Source organism: Drosophila novamexicana, unplaced genomic scaffold, assembly GCF_003285875.2.
Source record: "Drosophila novamexicana strain 15010-1031.04,08,12 unplaced genomic scaffold, DnovRS2.1 tig00001783-arrow-arrow-pilon, whole genome shotgun sequence".
NCBI lineage: Eukaryota > Metazoa > Arthropoda > Insecta > Diptera > Drosophilidae > Drosophila > Drosophila novamexicana.
Genome location: NW_020824891.1, coordinates 47,939 through 67,889, shown reverse-complemented (window position 1 = coordinate 67,889; position 19,951 = coordinate 47,939). Strand labels below are relative to the sequence as shown.

The 19,951-nt window shown below is 42.2% G+C and overlaps 2 long non-coding RNA genes across 2 annotated transcripts in view; one reads left to right on the top strand and one right to left on the bottom strand.

Moving 5' to 3' along the window:
• LOC115768441 overlaps positions 1-19,951 on the bottom strand; it is a 63,739-nt gene that overhangs the window by 24,237 nt on the left and 19,551 nt on the right. The gene's annotated exons all lie outside the window — the stretch shown is intronic.
• Positions 11,523-12,838, top strand: LOC115768440. Its single transcript, XR_004018559.1, has 3 exons — positions 11,523-11,656; positions 11,871-12,164; positions 12,310-12,838. It is a non-coding gene; the product is annotated as an uncharacterized LOC115768440 (long non-coding RNA).

The following is a 19,951-nucleotide window of genomic DNA, read 5'->3' as shown; positions in this document are numbered from 1 at the left end:
AGTAATATTCGAGCGAGACGTTTTTTTTTTTGGGACAAGTCAACAGGGTTGTCACATGTGCCACGCCCCCTCTTAACCAAGTCCCCCCGCCCCCCTCCTCTTAAACAGCCATGTGCCATGTGTGTGCGTGTGCGTGTTGTCAACAAATATTTGGCCCTAAATTGCAATATTAGTTAGATGAGTTATGAAAAGTTAAATATCGTCCAAAGAACGCACACAAACTACAACACAAATATATTTCTATTTATCATAGAGTATAGAGTATATAGAGTATATATGTATATATATAGAGTACAAGTAAATGTGGGCGTGGCAAGGCTGACAACTTGCAAGTTTTTCCTTTTTCGTTGTCAGGCGCGCGTCCTGAGCTCAGTTTCAGCGTTTTCTGCTGACACACGTTTTGCCTTTTCCGATTTCGATTCGCTGATTGTCAGCTACCCGTCCTCCCTCTCCCGCCCTCCCCTCCCTCTACTCATAGGAAAAACAGTTAGCTAACAAATAATGTGACTTGTAGATACTCTATATTTATGTATATAGGTAGGCCTGGCAACTCTGCCAGCTGAAGTTATCGATAGGCCTGTTGCGGTCGATAAAATGTTAAATGTCTGTTAAGTAACAGTGAGGGTAACAGAATAGCAGGAGCATACGATAATAAGGCAGTTGGATTCGAGTTGGAGAACGAAAATACATCATTGAATTAATAAGTAAGCAAATTGATCAGGTTAAAGAAGTCAATATATCCAGATATTAAGCTTAAACTGGAAGACAGCGCGTTTCTTATAGCTCCACAAAATTGTCATAAATAGTACTTAAGTATTAGATTCAAGCGATGTCTGAATTGATTTCGAATTGATGTTGAAAAGAAGACAATATCGCTAAGAGTAACAAAAGTAAAAGTTGTGAGAAGTTAAGAAAAGCCAGCAGACTTTTCCCAACACATATTCATCAGATTTTATATCGATAATATATGCAGTTATAGTATAGATCAGCTGGAGGCAGAATAAAATAAAGCATAAAGAGAAGCAGGCACATTCAATTTTGATCAGCTGACTTCGCATTGGGATTTTGCTAAAAACACACGTGCTTGGATAAGGCTTATATGGACGGATTCTAGACGACTCGAAATTCAGTTGCCACAAGTTTCAGCTTGACAACTTCTGATTGAGCTCAGTTCAGATAGGCGCAAAGAGCTAAGTATATTAGCGTTACGTGGACCTCAGTTCATCTGGGTATTCCAACTATCCATAGCTAGCACTTTTATGAGCGAAACAGAGTAACCTTTTGCTAGGGCAAAGTTCAAGACGCCGCCAAGTATTCACAAGAAGCACAGGGCAGGGCAGGGCAGGGCAGACAGGTAGGTGGCAGGGGGGGGGGGGGGGGGATGGGGAGCTGGGGTAGCAAAGAGACTTTCGGCTATAAGTTAGTGCTCCCCAGATAGTAATTATCAGTAGATTGTCGGCCAAGCAAACAACTTTGACAAGTTTTGTAATCGGTTTTGCCTTTTTGATTTCATTTATTGTACATGACAGCGCTCGGAGGGGGAGAAAGGGGAAGTGGAGAGGGGGGAAAACCATTTGAAAGTTGTCATTTGACAATCAAAGTTTATGGCAAAAAAAAAAAAAAAACGGAACAGGACAGAAGAAAAGAAGCGTAACCAAATGAAGTTCGCAATAATAATTATGTGAAACGTACAAAGTTTGTACGAAAAGTAAGCTATTTGGGGCTGCAAACTTTAGTGTTAACAACACGCAAATTGAAGAAGTGCGAGAATGGAATACATTTCAATTCTGATAATGACAGAAACTCAAGTCCTTCTATCAGAATCTATGGAGAACTCAAATTAGCCAAGGCGTCTATATTTAAGTTCTGCAAAAAATTGGGTCACATTTAAATTAATTTTTATGGATTAAATAAATCCCCCATACAAAACTTGCTGCAACTAGAATCAGTTAGGGGTTTACATCAGCTATAAACAAGAAATTGAATCAGGTAAGCGTTAATATCACGACTTATCAAATGCCTTTTACGGTTTTGATTTGACACGGTTTGAAAATAAACAAGTAAGAGGTTCTAGACGGGAGCTCCCGACTAGGGAATACCCTGAACCCTCCTCTTCCAACATCAAATGCATATATATATTCTAGTTTAGAAGCTATATGTCAAGTTTGGTGACTCTAGCTCTTATTATTTACCAAAATTGCCCAAAAAACAGGATATCGATATCGATACTTTTATCGATTGCTTGGAAAGGGGGCAAGTTATCGATTATCGGAAACAAACTCGATCTGCGCAGGCACTAGGAGCACCTACCTTCAGGTTTCTAGCTCTTATAGGTTCTGAGATCCTTGCGTTCATACATACTGACAGACAGACGGACGGACGGACATGGCTAGATCGACTCGGCTATTGATGCTGATCAGAAATTAGGTGTGTATATATATATTATATATATATGCCTTTTATCAATACAAATAATATCACAACTTGAACATTATGATCCCAAAATCTGCTCCTGGTTGGCTGGCAATATGCGCCCCATATTTGAAGTATCTAACACAGCTCGGCCATTGGCTGCAACATATGACAATATACAAAATATACCAAATATACCAAATATACCAAATGATATGCGGCATGCTTCCAAGCAATGCCAGAGAGTTATATTGAATGCTCCGAATACAATTGTAGTGCGTGTTTTTGTTAGTGTCTGAATAGGACAGCATCAGCTTTGGAAATTGTCTTGCGGACGGGCTTGGCATGGGAAAGGGGTTTGGGGTGGGGGTTTGGGACAGGCACGTTGGGGCAGCAATAACATCGATGGCCCCGCCCACCATTCCCCACACTTGACACACACACGCTGAGTAAAAGGAAATGAAAAATTCTTAGCAAAATTCCCATCATCCCTTATTGGGCTCTGGGGCATTTCGTCCATGCATGTTGCTGTTTCTCACCATCTGCGAATACCCTAACTCTGGGTGGTCCATATACAATCTGCAAAGCAATTAGGAACAGAAAGAAACCTTAAGAAGAAGACACCTCTGTAAATTTTCTAACACCCATTTGTACGATAAAAGTATTTAGTGGAAGGTTTTCAAGAAAGAAACTTTGTTTTTGTGGCATGTCAAGAAAGAAACTTGCACTTATCCAATTAGATTTTGTTAGAGAAAGAAACTTTGATCATGATCTACAAAAATACCTCCACAAGCCGCCTTAGCTGTGTCTACAAAAGGGAGAAGCACTTAGAAAAGTGAGAAGCTTAGGAAAGTATTTAGAAAAGAAAGCAAAGCAAATAATATTAAGTTAGGGATCAAGTTTCTTCAGCTACTCGAGAACTTCAGAACTATAAATGAACTTTAATAAAATGCCATGGACGCAAGTGTATGCCAGCTTTGGTTTCCTTTCTCTGAAAATAGTTACGTTTTCTATATTTTTAACAAAAATTGCCATGCTGCTTGTGTGGTTCACAATAAACTCACAATATGTAATAAAACTGAACGCATTATAGGAAAGTGCCGCGAGCAGCATCAAGAACCCATAACAACTGTCACATTGGACATAAAAAAACATTAAGCGCCAACATTTTGAAATCAGTTTCATTTCATTCGACAATCTTTTAAACATTAATTCAGCCGGAGAATATACGAAACCAACTGGGAAACCAAATGTGGGCACAATTTTTAATGCAATTTCAGCAACTTTACAATTTGTATTACTTTCGTCCTTTGCCGGAGAATTATATCTTTGCCTATTGCAAACAAAATTGTTGGAAATGTAACAAATCCCAAATAAATCGGTTCTCATATTAACCATTTTTTTGAGTTGCTTTTTAAATCTCAGCCGTTTATTTAGTACTAGCATTTGTCAAGTTTTTCACTTTGAGCAAAACAAACTTCGCATTCGCTTTTCCAATGCAGAAGGATTAACGAACATTTCAGAAATAGCCTTGGAAACGAGCTAGAGCCCGAAATTCCATTCAGCGAACCTTTAAGCCCCATTTCCACCAAGCAGAATGGATTTCGCGAAAAGCGTGAAACACAAATCAAATTATTTATTATTTAAAGAAAGATCTTTTGAAAATGAATGTGAGGCCAAACGTTTGGTAAAAATAAAGGTTTCACTAGATCGTTTTTCGCCATTTTTCCACTCTTGCGGGTGGATTGTTGCAAGAACCTCTAACCGTTTGGGATATCGATTGATCGTCAATCAGTCAGTCAGTCGGTCAATCAATTAGTCATTCCATCTAGAAAACATTGGAATAGAGATTATACGAGCCCGATTAGCACTCCCTTTAAAGGTTTCACTAGATCGTTTTCCGCCATATTTCCACTTTTGCGGGTGGAATGTTGCAAGAACCTTCAACCGTTTGGGGTAACGATTGATCATCATTCAGTCAGTCAGTCGGTCAATCAGTTGGTCAGTCATTCGATCTAGAAAACAGTTGAATATATTATGAGATTATACGAGCGCGATTAGCAGTCCGTTTAAAGTTGTTGTGTTTCCTTTTCTGCTGCCACAATCTAGCTTATATTTCAGAACTGGTTTTGGGTAAATCCCAAAAGACTATGAATAAGAAGAAGTAGAATTCAGGGCAGAGTGTGTGTGTGAGGTGTGGCAAATGCAATTAGGTATGCATAATTGAATTCTTTGCTTGATATGCGTATTTGTTTAACAATTTATAAATGTATTTATTTATGCAGTCGAGAGTTTTGTGGCCTGTGCACAAACTAATTAAAAGGACTGCAAATTGGCCCAGCGTGTCCTGTTCTGCAGCCCGGCCAACTGAACTGATGAAAAAGCCTGCAACACATGAGTTTGCCAGCCAGACAAAGGGACAGAAAAGACGGGTGGCAGGTGGCAGGTGGCACGACCAGGGCTGGCAAATAAATAAATAAATATTAAGTACTCGTATTTGCAGTTGTTGTAGCATTCGCAAAGTGAAATGTGCAAAGGCAAGGACCAAAGGCCAAAGACCAAAGAGTCTAACAATGAGCTAGGATAATAAAGGACTGCCTGCTGGACGAACTGGACGCAGGCTGCAGAAGTTTGCCTTTCCGTTAATGTAGCCAGGGCTGCAGCAAATAATTTTCATATGACAAACTGAATATGGAGGAGAGCTGTGAGGAAGCAGCAAAGAGCTTTATGGGCTTACATATACTTATTACATTTATATATATATATGTAGTAGATATATATGTATTTAGGTATATATATATGTAATGATTTGTGCATAGAAAAGTGAACATGGAGGACAGCGAATATGGATGAATTAAACAGGCAGGGTTCCACTTTGTGTCCTGTTCCGAGGAGAGTTCCGCTTTTAAAATATGTCAAAGAGAAGCAGAGAAAGAAGAGTTAGAAGAGTATTGTCCGTACGAGCAAAGTGAACATGGAGGACATAGAGCCATTGACAAAATAAATAATTAAAAGGCCTAATATCCTATGCCCTCAGTTAAAGTGAACATGGAGGACATGCATCGAATAAGCTGCAAATGAAATGAAAAAGCCGAAACATGCAGCCCAGCGACCTGCCTTGTGGTCTAGCTTAGCGCACAGTGCTTAAATAATTTTCGCTTGAAATTCCCAAACAGTTATGGCAGCTGCTGCCAGAAGAGGCACAGCACAAATTGCCGTCGGGCCGCCGCCGCAAATAACTTGGCGAAATTCTATGCCAACCTGGACTCGAGTCGAGGTCGAGGTCTCTGAAATTAGTGCGCATTCGGTCTTGCACACGCCGGAGACAAACTTAATTTGACGCAATGTCTTCGAGTCCGTTCGCACCAATCCCCCCCCCCCCCCCCCCCCCCCCCCCCCCTCCCGCTCCCTCCCGCTCAACACGACCACCCTTTCGGTAGCCCTCAAGTGAGCAGCGCACATGGGCTATTGTCGGAACCTCCCGCAGCTGCACATAATTTAATTACCGCAACGTGACAAGGCGTTCGACTAGAATTCTCTCTTTGTGTGTGTGTGTGTGTGCGTGTGTGTGTGTGTGTGTGTGTGTTGGCCAGGCTTTGGCATCGTGTGGCAACAATGAAGTGCAACATGTTTAGAATAGCAATTAAGTCGATAGAGCCGCAGACAAAGCCCTGTTCAAGACATGCCCCAAGGCTTTGGCGAACCCTTCCCCATTCTTACAGCTCCTCAGCTCCCTTCTCCTCCCACTCCCCCTCCCTCTCCCTCTCCCCTGCCCCTTTCCGTCGCTACGTTTAATGTGCGTGCCACGTGCCACATGCCACGGCCACAGCCGACATGTTGCATGTTGCGAGTGCTACACCCCCCCTACCCCCTTCCCACCCCTCACACCCGCTCCACATTGTGCGTCAGCTTATTGACGTGCTGCCAATTTCGATTTCATCTGCAACTGTTTGTGGCATGTAGCCCGCACTTGCAACTCTTCATATTCATGCATTTATGCAGCTTGCCACATGCAGCATTTGGCTGCTGTTGCTGCTCCTTTTTGCCCCCTGAAAATGTTGCCGCATGCTTCGTTTCGTGTTTGATAATTTACAGCTTTGCTGATTGCTGCCACATGCAACGCGGTTGCCGCTGTCGCCTCCACTGCAGCCATCAAATCATCATCAACAGCAAGCTGACCCTTCCCCACCCCCCACGCTAGCCAACCGCCCCTGCCCCCTTTCCCATGGATTTTGCATTAATTTGCTTTAATTGCGCGTCCGCAAAAAGTTTTAACTGCCATTTCCGTTGCATTTGCACCGCATGTTAACATAACCATGACATTTAGTCCCCCCTCCCCCCTCCCCCCTACTCTACACCCGTTTCACCCATTACCTTTATCAACCCACCCCCCCTTCTATTGCCCGTTGTGGCAACTTTCTCGATGTGTCGACCCGTTCGAAGTGCAGATGCTGCCTGTTCCTCTTGCTGTTGCCATTTGCCATTTGCCGTTAGTTTTGCGCATTTCCGGTTTCTGCAAACCAACAACAACAACAACTACTCTTGGCAGGCATGACCGACCGAGCGGATGCCCTGTAAATTGAAATCTTTTTCTTTAAACGTGCCAACTGTGCCTCTAGCTTGAAAAGCTTTAAAATTGATGAATAAACAATCTATTATCATATAAATATCCTTATATATATATCCTTCATATTGAGCCAAGTGTGCTATAGAAATGTAAACATTACTCGACACGCTTTAAATATATTCGAGTTGAATAAGTATCTCCGTTAAATTTGAATAACTTATTGCAATATCGATTGCATGCACTCGATGTATCGATATCCCACATATCGATAGACAAATGAAGGGCGATAAATGACACTCATCGATATGCTATAAATAGATTCGATAAGTCAAGGAAGTACCTCTGTTCAATTTGAATAACTTATTGCGATATGTGCATACAATCGATAATAATCCAAGAACATTTGCAAATCACTCGATGTATCGATAAAGCACATATCGATAGACAAATGAAAGGCGATAGTGCAAGAGTTTTTCTTCGAATAAAGGAGAGTGGATTTGCTGCTACTTCAATACTACAATAAACTATTTAAAGAGGGCGCATCTATTATACAGAACCTGCAGGAATACAGAAAGGCTACTGGGCATATAACAAGAATTCTGTTCAAACAGTTGCAATTCTGTTTTCTTGAATTCTTTGAGATAAAAATCAAGGCTCAAGGCTTTGATGGACAAATTACTTTTCCAATTTCAAGTCTCAGACTCTTCTATCTGCTGCGTGTTAAGCACACATTTGCACAGCTGTTTTACAGGGTATAACCGCAACCAACAGCAGCCAGTTCATGGTTTGAGTTGAATTGAATTGAGTCGAGTTGCGCACTGTGCTGTCCTTGCGGCAAGCGTCCATGGGCGTAGTCAACCTACAGACCACTCGTACGGACAGGCGTTTATACGATTTGTGGTTTTATTTAAGGTGTAATAAATTAGCACATTGACAAACGCTTGTGGGACCCAGGGCAACTGTCTTTAATGATAATTCGAGCTACTCGCTCGAATATCCTATTCACAAGGTCTGCTTTGTTTAGAGACTCCAGCCTTAATGTAATTTGATGAGGACATTTTGCTTTGTGGCAACGCTGGCATTAAACAAGTGTTGTGTAATGCACGAAGCAGACGAAAGGCAACTCAGCTTTGACTCGATTTGCCCGTAGGATCTGCCTCGGCTCGATTTCTAGTTAAAGATTAAGTGTGTTAAGCTGTGTTCATATATCTTTAGTTACCCTAATGCACAGTTAATCAAATATTGGTAGCCAATTATTGTTAGCCAACACTAGCTTACGAATTCTTCTTTAAGCTCTTACAGTTCTCTTTTATATGAGATCCCTTTCTTTCCTGCCACTTGCTGCTCTACGCCCCTGTCTGGCCACATTGTAGCCCTCTCATGACCGCCAATTGGAACCAAACACAATTCTTGTTGCATTTTTAATGCGCGGCGCGAGTTGTTGTTGTTGTTGTTGTTGTTGTTGTTGTTGTTGTTGTTGTTGTTGCTGTGGCCATTAGGAAATCGGACAATTTTCGATTTAAATTAGATTTTTTATATAAATTTCAGTTTCAGGGAGCACTTTGTAGCGGCCATATAAACGGGGCCAGCATTAAAGCTGTAAAGCTGTGGGGGCCAGTTAGCTAGTCAAGGTTGGCACGCCCACCAGACACCCGCAGTCCTGCCCCCCATAGGATAACAAAAGCACATACGCTGCACTTTTCAACTTGGCATGCCCCAAGTTGAAGCCCAAAGGCAACAGGAATATGGGCATGCGGCATGCGGCATGTGGCATGCGGCATGTAGCCCTGTGTGTCGTCTGGTTGACATAGATGTATATCGGGGCAGCAGCAACAAGAACAAAAGGCATTAACACCATCAAACTTGGTAAACAGAGATACAGCACGTATCTAATAAAAGGCCACAACGTGCTGCCAACGCGGTCGCGAATCAACTCAGGGGCGCAACGGGGCGGGACGGGGCAGGAAGGAGCTGCCAAATGCGAGGAGGGGGGGGATTGAAGTAGTACTTGCGTCCAGAATGTATGTCTGTGCGTGTTTGGTCCTTTGACATTGGCTGAGATTTGCGGCGTTTCGTAGCCTGCCTCAGCGCCCGCATGCAACTCACACAGACAGACAGACAGACAGACAGATAGACGGACGGACGGACGGATGGAAAGACGGATAGACAGATAGACAACAAGTCGGTGTCTGTTGCTCCTTTCAACGCTTTTGCCAGTTGATATCCTGCTTAAGGATGCGCTCAAGTACTTTCAAGTCACTTGGCAGCTGCTTAAGTTAACTTTTGCCTGGCAAGGACAGGCTGCCGGGCAGGCGGGCGGGGAAGGGTGTGGGCTACGGGCTATGGGCTACGGGCTACGGGCTGGTAGCATATCATCAGCTTTGCAAACCCAACCCGCCCCCCGCACTCACCCGCAACTCGCAACCTGCCATGAATGCATCACCGTGTTGACAGTGCGATGAAACGCAGAATGGAATCAACAAGGTTTGCGCTTGGGCCGCCCCCATACCATGGCCAGCTGCAACTTAGCTGCACTTGACTCGAAGTGTCCTTTGCCTTTGCCTCAAAAGCGACAAAAGTGTCACCGCAACTGTTGCGGTTGCAGCAACAGCATTCAAGCCAGGCCAACGACAGGTGGAGGTTACGGCTTCGACCGGCTTTTGGCTGCTGTCAAAACAAATTCAAAATGCGTCTACACTCAGCGAAATTGAGCTTAGCCAACAGACAAACATATACTAAATATATATACCTAATATTTAAAATAACTATTCCGTTTTAAATTTTGGATTAATTTCGCAAATAGCTGCAATGAATGATAATCTTTGGCTGACTGAGAATATTTCTGTCATGAGGTTGGCCAAGGCCTATCGATTTGTTATCGATACTTAGTATCTCGACTCGGAGTTAAATCGAGTTTAAGTACTTTGAAGAACAGTTAAGTTGGCCGTATAAAGGTTAAAGGTTAGAGCTCAGAGCTCTACAGGGACACAGAAACCCACTCTGGGAAACCCAACCTTAGGTTCTTTGAGTGTGATTGTGACTTTGACAAGGCTCTGACTTTGGGTATCGCTGGACTTGGACATGTTTTAGGAATATATAGCATATATTGGGGTCTCATTCCAAGTCTGCTCGGCAACTGCACACAGTGCAAATGTGGTTTGCCAAGAAAGTTTTATTTTTTTGACAGCTCGGAAGGTTTATGAAAGCAACTCGAATAAAGCTCAAAAATAGGAGACACAAATTAATTGAAATTAAACTTAAATATTTAATATAATAATAATCAAGATGAAAGAGACGCCAGCAAATCGTAATTAAGCTGAAAATTGAGCTCGTTATTAATCAAATGTTTATTAAATAATATTTGCAACGAATTCAAGAAAATCGCAAGTTTCAAAGTAAATATCGCAGAAGAGTTGGCCAAGTTACTCAAAAGAAAAACAACAAACTTTTTGCCTTGTTTCTTGTGGTGCAACAATTTTGCTTTGCCGATATCAAGCATATATATATATATATATATATATATATATGTATATAGCTGACATTGTTTTCAAGTTATTTTCGCATTGTTTGATTTCACTTTCAAATTTAGCTCTGCCTTGCTCAGACGATGGCACACCTCGCTTTTGTCTCGGTTCACCTGCCCGCATCGTGGCATTATCCGTATCCTTGCGCCAGTCCTGCATCCTTTCCGGCCGCCCTGTCCCCCTTCTGCTGTCATTTCTATTTGAATTTCTTAAAACATCTTAGCGGAATTACTTTCAGTTTAAATTGCTTAAGTGGCCTCTCCCTCCCTCTCCCTCCCTCTCTCTCTCTGTAATGCCTGAGAGCTAGTCGCTAAAAATAAATGGTTCGAGCGCATTCACTTAATTTCCCACTCACAAATATACTTGCAAATGTTTTTTGTATTATTTGTTTTTTTTTTTTTTAATTTCATCTTATTAAACAATGTCTTTTGTTTGGCCAAGAACAAATTGATTAAATTTGTAGCTGCATAATTCAAAAATGTTAATTCTTTATAAAAACCGAATAGAATTACTCTTCTTAATGTTTGCTTGTTGCACTTCCACTTCGTTTCACTTCGCTGCGCAACACTATTTTGCTTTTTTTCTATAAGAAATCGATTTACAACACTAGCTTAGAAGCACTTGGGAATTTTAACAAGCGGCGCTGCAGTTTAGCCTGTATTTACGTATCTAAAAAATTGCCGAATACTGAAACATTTTCTAGATCTAACATTAATGCAAATCTCATAATACTTGGCTATCGTATAGATTGGAAAATTTATATTTTCCTTGGAATATATATTTTTATATATGAGAAATGTCAAGTTGATTTTCCTGGCGAATTTATAAAAAGCTTAAAGTTAGATTCCCAGCTCTGACTGTTTGTCAACAAGATGCTAGACTTGGATTACGAAATGGCTTACTATATTTTAATTTTCTTTTCAATTTGTGACATATTTTAACGCAACATAGTTTGCTTTTCCAAAAACTTCAGCTTGTTTCAGCTTTATCAAAATCTCACTTCAGTCTGTGCGAAGCTCGAAGGCACATTTGGAGAACGGAAAATGTGGAAAAATATTCAAGTTTTAAGTTTTCTTTATTTTGAAGTTATTGAAGTTCTTCGAAATTGCAATGTCAGGACGTTGAAATAATGCACAAAAAGGAGCTTGTGAAGGTACAATATTGATAGTTCGGCGCCTGTTGTAGCTCAGTCAAAGCAACCCAGCTGAGCCACAGGTAGGCGTGATTGCAGGTGCCACAAACAATCCCACAAGCCTTGCCTCTTCCCCAGGTGTTGCTCGGGCTGAGACTCAAGTACAGCTCACTTTGAGCCTGTTTCTGTTTAATACCCCTGATGGTTATTCTATATTCTTTACTTTTGTTTCCAGTTTGTCGCTCATCAAGAAACATGCTTCGTCTTCTTGCCTTAGATGGATCGGAACTATGCTATATGTGAGCCAAATCTTATCAAGATCGCACGAATCGATTGGAAGATGGGTTAGCGTCTGAAGAGATATTGTCATTTATGAAAATCTTCTGATAAGCAAAATCGAATCAACATCGGAATAGATCATCTATAAGCCACACATCTGCACAAGAGTATTTAATCTTCGGCTTGGCATTCGTTTCTCTTGCATTACGTTTGGTTTTTAGAGCCGAACCTCTTGAAACTCGCCCAAAGGGTATGTGTGACGGGCAGAAGGAAGCATCTGCGAGCTTATTCAAAAATATGTTAGAAGCATTTGGGAATTTTAACAAGCGGCGCTGCATTTTAGCCTGTATTAACGTATCTAAAAGCTAATTGACGAATACTAAAACCTTTTCTAGATCTAACAATAATGCGAATCTTATATTTGTCTTATAATACTTGGCTATCGTATAGAAAGAAGCAACTGCGAGCTTTTCAAATAAGTATATCAAAATTCTCAATCAACAATTGGCCAACTGAGTCGATCGATGGACGAGTGAAACGACGATCAATGCAAAAAACGGCAGCCGATTTTATAAATACCTCGTAATATTGAAAACAATCCATATTGAGACATTCGTTATTTTCTACACCAAAACTTCGATACACTACCTTATTTCCGACAAAATGAAAACAAAGCTTTCGCAAAACAGATCAAAAAGCGCAGACATTAAGCAACAGCTAGAAGAAGCACAGCGGCTGTGTGTGCGTGTGTGTGTGTGTGTGTGAGGAAGTGCGAATGTTTTGGGAGCTATTGGTTAAATCCAGGGTATCTGCTAGTCGTAAGTGCTCGACTAGAGCACTTTTGTATTTGGTTTTCGACTGGGCGGGCTTATACTTCCTTGAGCTCTCCTTCTATTTGGTTCTTCTCTTTCATTTTATTTTTCTTCTTCTTCTTCTTCCTTTCTCTCTTTTTTTTCTCAATTTTCTTCCACTTTTCCTTTTCCTTTTTTTTTTTGGCTTTTATTTCTTGTGATAGCTGCCACCCGCTTTTGCGTGCCGAGAAATGCGCGGAATTCAAAGGAGGCCCTGCTGCTGCTGCTGCTTCTTCTTTGTCTTCTTCTTCTCGGTCCAAAGATACGGCCGGAAATAGTTGAAATTTGTATCGGCGCTTGTTTTGTGGCTCCGTCGCTGTGCGGAAAAGCAGGTGAAGGGTCTGACAAACGAAATTGAAAACTGCAATTGACACTGAAACTGGATATGAATATGTAAGTGAAGCGGGTCGCGGTGGCGTGGGACGGGCCGGGGGGCAGGGGCGGGGGCGGGCGCGTAGCTGTTGCAGGCTATGTTTATCACTTGCCACCTGCCACTTGGCAACCGGCGCCGAAGTCGCAAACGAACTTGCCACACGAGACGGCACGAACCGCTCTGGGCCAATTGGGCAGCCCGATGCGCTTGGCAACATATGTTGCCAGCTGCTTGGCAACATATGTTGCCAGCTGCTTGGCAACATTTGTTGCCGGCGCGCTGTCGGCCAATGCTATTGCCAATGATTGGCCATTAGCAATTATTAACGCAATTATTATTGCAGTCAGTCTCGTCTCCATTCGAAACTAACGAGCCAAAATTAGCTAAACGAATTATGAGACTTTGGCCCAGTTCGTAGCGCTTCGCCTTTGTTGCACATTTCCCCAGCTCCATCATCATCATCATCATCATCATCATCAGTAGTGTCATTATTGTCATCATTTTTATCATCAGCCCCATTTGCATTATGTTAATCATGTTCGCTTTGTCCCTGTTCGCCGCTCCGCTTGTGGCTTTATTTCAGTTTCTTATTGCAGTTAATTAAGTGCAACTTGAGCTTTTTACCAACCAGTACCGCCCCTCTCTCTCCCCATGTCCATCCCCTCTCTCCCAATCCCTCTCGTGCCATGTTGCAAGCTGCTTAATTTATGCACGAAGCGATTCCGTCTCCATTGCTGATGATGTGCATGTCAAAGCGCTGACAATCAGATGACAATTCCAGCCATGATAATTCCAGCTAATTGCCTTAAATTCTGCCGTCAATCAACTTTGGTGTAGGGTCTGACGCCATAACAGTCTCTCATGATATCCAACAGCTGAATGGGACTGAGAAATGCTTTGTTAACTCGGCAATGTGCGACTGAAGAAAGACAAATGAATGACTGAAGAATGACTGATGAGATGTAAGTCTGAAGGATTTCTAATGAATGCTTAAAGTTTGCCCTGATATGTGTATGATGTAATCTGAAGAATTTCTTATGCCTTATGCCTGACAGATGAATTAGATGCAATGTAAGTCTGATGCACGACTGAAAAATGCCTGATGAATGCCTAACGTAGCCATGGCGGATGCCTAATGACAATGCAAAGCTGAAGTATGTCGATGAATGCCTTCGAAATGCTTGATGTAAGCATGATGTACGCTTGATGCAAGCCAGCAGATGCCTGTTGTATGCCTTATGGGAGAACGATGTTAGTCTGGCTGCCTGTTAGATATCTGATGTATGTATGTGTGATGGACGACAAACGAAGGTCTTAAGGATTGCTGATGGATGTAAAGTATGCGCTTGTGCTGTGACTGAATGATGTGTATGTGCGCCTCAGCAATGCTTTATTTAAAATATGAATTTGATATATGCCCGATTTATGCTTGCTGGAAGAGCTAATGCATGTTTGCCGTACATCAATGAGTTCATAATTGCGACTTATTGAGTTTGCATGCTGTAATGAAAAAACTGGCCTGGACTGGATTGGACTGGACATTGGCTTTATGGAATACTTTTAATAAATGATAAAAACGATTTATTTGCTTGTTTAACTGCAGCTGGCATGTGGATTTACATGCACTGCAAAAATGGGTGCGAGACCATGAAGCCCTGGACTTTTCGCCATCTACCCTTTTTCGCACGGCATGCCCGCAATATGAAAGTGCGCCCCCTTTCACCCATCCCTGTGGATTGAATTGGTAAGCGGACCAATGGTCACCTCTCGCCAAGGCCATAAAGTATGCAGCACAACGTGGCGTCGGCGGCGCGACGTTCATTGAATCCGAAAACCCGTATTGGGATGGACATGCCTGCGCAAGGGTAATCGGAATCGAAATCCGAATCCGGAACGTATTCCACGTATAATCATCATAATGGCAAATTATATATAATAATAAAATATTTCGTGTTCAAACTAGCAAACTTACGGAGAGGTGGGTGTGTGCTTGTGTGTTGTCTCGAGTGTGTGTGTGTGTGTGTGTGTGTGTGTTGAATAGCATATGCGTACGTGTTAGTGCTAGTCCACAGACATTAGCCAGTGCTTGCATAGTTCTTCTAGTTCCTGCTCGGGCGCCAGGCTGCAGCTTGAGCTTAAAGCTGAACGAGCCGCATTTACTTGGAAGCTGAAGCCAGCTCCTTGCCGTGTGCCCCAGTTAAAGTCCAAATCAATCGACTGCGTGACTGTGACTGTGACTGAGACTGTGACTGAGACTGTGACTGGGCCCGCCGCCCGGCCTTTGTGCCTGGTGCCAACTCCTTTTGCTTTTGTGCGCTGCATGCAAAATTAGTCTGCGTGTTTGCCAAACGACCCGCTGCCGACATTTGCTAGGTATCCGTATGCGTTTGCCGCGTACATATTCACAACGATATCCTGGCGAGCAGCCTGCTGCTGTTGCTGCTTCAAGTCTATTTGCAACTTTCGGCCCGGCGACCGCAGCTGAGCGGCAACTTTGCCGGGGCAAAGTGTTCAGTATCCTTTGTGCGGCAGCTGAGCCACGCCTTCGAGCACACATCTTGAGAGCGGGGCGGGGCTGGGTGTTAACTCTTTAAGTGGCGCCATGTCGCGGCGTCTGTGGCACTGCGGTTAGGTTCAAAGTTCAAAGCGAACATTTTCGATTTTGCCATTAATTAACGTTAGTAAATTAGCAGCAGGAGCTGCAACTGCCACAGCAGCCGCCTTTCAGCTTCTTGGCTCCGACTAACTGGGTGTCGAGTTCATTGATTCGCAATCAACGCCGGGCCGCATTTGATTTATTCGCCAGGCGTTATGGGGTTAAGAAATTGTTAAACAATTTAATAAACAACATTCGCAAGCGTACGAAATTTAATGAAGTGCCTGAAGCAGAGCCACTTCAGGTGGTGTAGAAGACTATGGATTACCCAAGGCTGTTATTACAAATAAGTTCGAAGTTGCCTTGAGGTACTTTCCAACACTGTCCGAAGGAAAATTCCTTTGAATAAGAGAAGGTCCAAGTGAGGTTTTTAACATAGGAAAAGTATGTTACACCACATCAGATGGTGGAGAAGACTCCTAAGTCTATGGATTACCCAAGGCTGTTATTACAAATAAGGTCGAAGTTGCCTTGAGGTACTTTCCAACACTGCCCAAACGAAAACTTCCTCGAATAAGATAAGGTCCAAGCGAGGTTTTTAACATAGGAAAAGCATGTTACACCACATCAGATGGTGGAGAAGACTCCTAAGTCTATGCATTACCCAGGGCTGTTATTACAAATAAGTTCGAAGTTGCCTTGCGGTACTTTCCAACACTGCCCGAACGAAAACTCTTTCGAATAAGAGAAGGTCCAAGCGAGGTTTTTAACATACGAAAAGTAGCTTCAAATTTCATCCTAAGTATGTCATCTGCTTATCATTAAGCGAGCACATATTTTAACGTGTTTTCGAACACTGTTTTTATACACAAGCACTACAATCTATTCGTAATCTCCGTGAGCTTTGATGTCCTCCGAAGAGATCTATATTTGCTTTTTAAAGCACTCTTTTTATCTCTCTCTCCCTCTTTTCCTCCCAATCTCTCCGTTTCTCAGCGGTTTCTCAACACTTTTCCCCACAAATCTTATTTTTTATTATTTACTAACTCGATTATTTTGATACTCTCGTTGACTAACTCTGCCTGCCATCATCTAATATTTCTGAAAAATGATACTTAGACTAAATTTAAGCATTCTTCTTCCAAATATCTCTCTCTCCTGACCTCTCCCGCTCGCTCTCTTTCTCTCTTCGCTCTGCAAAGTGAACAAATACCTATTGAAATCTTCCTTAATATCGTTACTTTAAATCGGTAATCGGTTATCGAATAGCTTGAGAATAATCGGTAATCACTTAAGCGAGCCCATGCTTACGCCCAACTGGCGCAACTGAAGCTAAATTGCAAAATGTTGAGTGAAAAATGTTGAGCAATATTTTATTGGAGCTGTTTATGCGAAAACTCATCAGGAAAATGTGCGAACAACACCGAATCGCAGATAGCAACAGCTGTCGTCGTCGTCGTCGTCGTCGTCGTTCTCGTGGTTGTTCTAGCTCTTGTTGTTGATGACAATCGGCTGTGGAGTGCGGCAGCGACAATGACAAACTGATATTAAAGACGCATCAGAATTTATCAAAATCGAAAAATCGAAAAAAAAAAATATCCGCGCTAATAGAAAAAGTTGTGGGCCACAACAGCAGCCGTTGATGGTTGCCCAAAATGCCCTTCAAGCCGGGCAAAAGGCCTCAGGCATGCTGTTTGGGCACATTACTTAGAAGGCGCACACATAAGTGTGTATTCAATTCGTTCTAACCCATCGAGTCGTACGCTCTTCACTCACTAACTAAGCGAGCTGGCAGCTCACATAAATGTGAGAGCTACAAAAGACGAGAAGGAACCGGAACACCTTGGCATAGAATAAAGACAATATGTAAAGATGTTCTATTGGGAACTAGCATCCCATTTGAATATATTTGTACCCTGAATCCTTTCAAAAACAAACAAGTAAGAGGTTCTAGTCGGGAGCTGCCGACTAGGGGATACCCAGCACCCTCTTCCTCCCACATCAAATGCACATATATATTCTAGTTTAGAAGCTATATGTCAAGTTTGGTGACTCTAGCTCTTATTATTTACCAAAATTGCCTAAAAAACAGGTTATCGATATCGATTTTTATCGATTGCTTGGAAACGGAGTAAGTTATTGATTATCGGAAACAAACTCGATCTGCGCAGGCACCAGGAGCACCTACATCTATTTTAGGTCTCTAGCTCTTATAGGCTCTGAGATCCTTGCGTTCATACATACGGACAGACGGACGGACAGACAGACATGACGAGATCGACTCGGCTATTGATGCTGATCAAGAATATATATATACTTTATGGGGTTGGAGATGCTTCCTTCTGCCTGTTACATACATTTGCATTTTGCACAAATACAATATACCCTCTTTACCCATTTTCAATGGGTTCAGGGTATAACAAAGGGAAATAAAGGTCTAATGGTTTTCTGTATATGTAACAGGGTTAAAGAAGCTTCACCGAACCCAATAAGTAGATATATATACTATGTATATTGCTTAGCTCTAAATCAATTAAAACTATTCACAAATTTCAGCTACAATTTAAATCCAAAGCTTTCGGAGTGTATACAAATAGTCGGTAGCATAATAAGATTCAGTGTTGAAAAGTTCTTCAAAATCGGTTAAGAAACTTGAAAGTTATTGAGGGGAACAAAAATATTGGCTGCAACAGCAAAGCCCGAGCCCGAGCCAAAGCACACTCTGAAAAGCGGAACTGACTTATTTTCCTTAAATCTATTTTGCTTAGCTCAGGGTATCTCCTAGTCGAGCACACCCGACTGTTATTTGTCTTGTTTATTTATTAAATAGATAGATAGTTGGTAGAGCAAGTTTGTTAGAGAATAGGATATTTAAAAATGCTGGCTTGTCAGCCAAAGTAATTGTCTGGCTTCAAGTTGTTGCCGCTGTTGTTCCTCTTGTTGTTGTTGTTGTTGTTGTTGTTGTTGTTCCTGTTGCATGTGGCAAGTGGCATGTGGCATGCTGTTGCTGGCCATAAAAATGATTTAAATGCCGGCGCATTGTTGCATTATGTCGCCAACTACTCGCTGTCTGTCTGTCTGAGTGTGCGAGTGAGTGAATGAATGAATGAATGAGTGAGTAAATGAATGAATGACGGACTGAGTGACAAGCTCTGTCTGCCTGTGCCATGCATCAAGTTGATGGCCGTCTGGTGGCTCTGCTCGCAACTTCGTTATGGCCGTTGGCAGCGTCTTTATTTACCCGCCAACTCCAACTCCAACTCCAATTCCGACTCCGACTCCAACTCCGACTCCGAGTTGGCATCAATTCCAACTGCATCTGCATCTCTGCCTTTGCATACTTAATGCATTTTCATTTTCATTTTCATTTTATTTCATTGCTTTAGTTTTGGACTCAACTTGTGCTTTGTTTCCGACCAGCACTTGCTGCTGCTGCCTTCTCTACCTCCCCTCCCCCTAACCACCACCCAGCCCCCGCGCACCCCTTTTGACCATATTCTCTAACTATTTGCTTTTTGGCTTGTCTTGTGTTTACTTACTTTCATTTGTTTACTTGTGTTTCATTCGGTTAAGTGTTTCCTTGATTGTTTCGCCCGCGCCTTTAGACGAGCCGCTTCTCGCTTTAACTTCTTTATTTTCCACCATCTACATTTCCCATTTCCCATTTTCATCTCAATTTCCATTTGCACAGTGCTGTCAGTTATTATCTGCTAAGCAGAGTTATCCGCAGTCCGCAGTCCGCAGTCCGTTTCGCCAGTTTGTTAACAACAATGTTGGGGATTACATGTGCCAACTCGGATGCCAATTGCCACACACACACACACACACACACACACACACACACACACACACACACACACAGAGAGAGCGAGAGAGAGTCTCAGTCTAACCCTAGTCGATTTGCATAGCTCATGCTGTGGCACTTTGTTGTTATCGCCTATCCATTGGCCATAAATATTCATCCCGTATGCATACATTATTTTAATGAATTATTGATTTCGTTCAATTAAATAAATAGCATTAACGGCAAAGCCCACCGACCTTTGGATGCTCTACATAAACTAAACAAGTTGTCGACGCTTTGAAACTAAGATTTGGAATTCAATGTGTCGAGTCGATGGCCTTAGAAACTAGCATTCCCTTTCTTTAATTATTATATTATAAATTGATAATTGTTCATTTATGATAATTGAAATGTTACCAATTAAATATTTGAT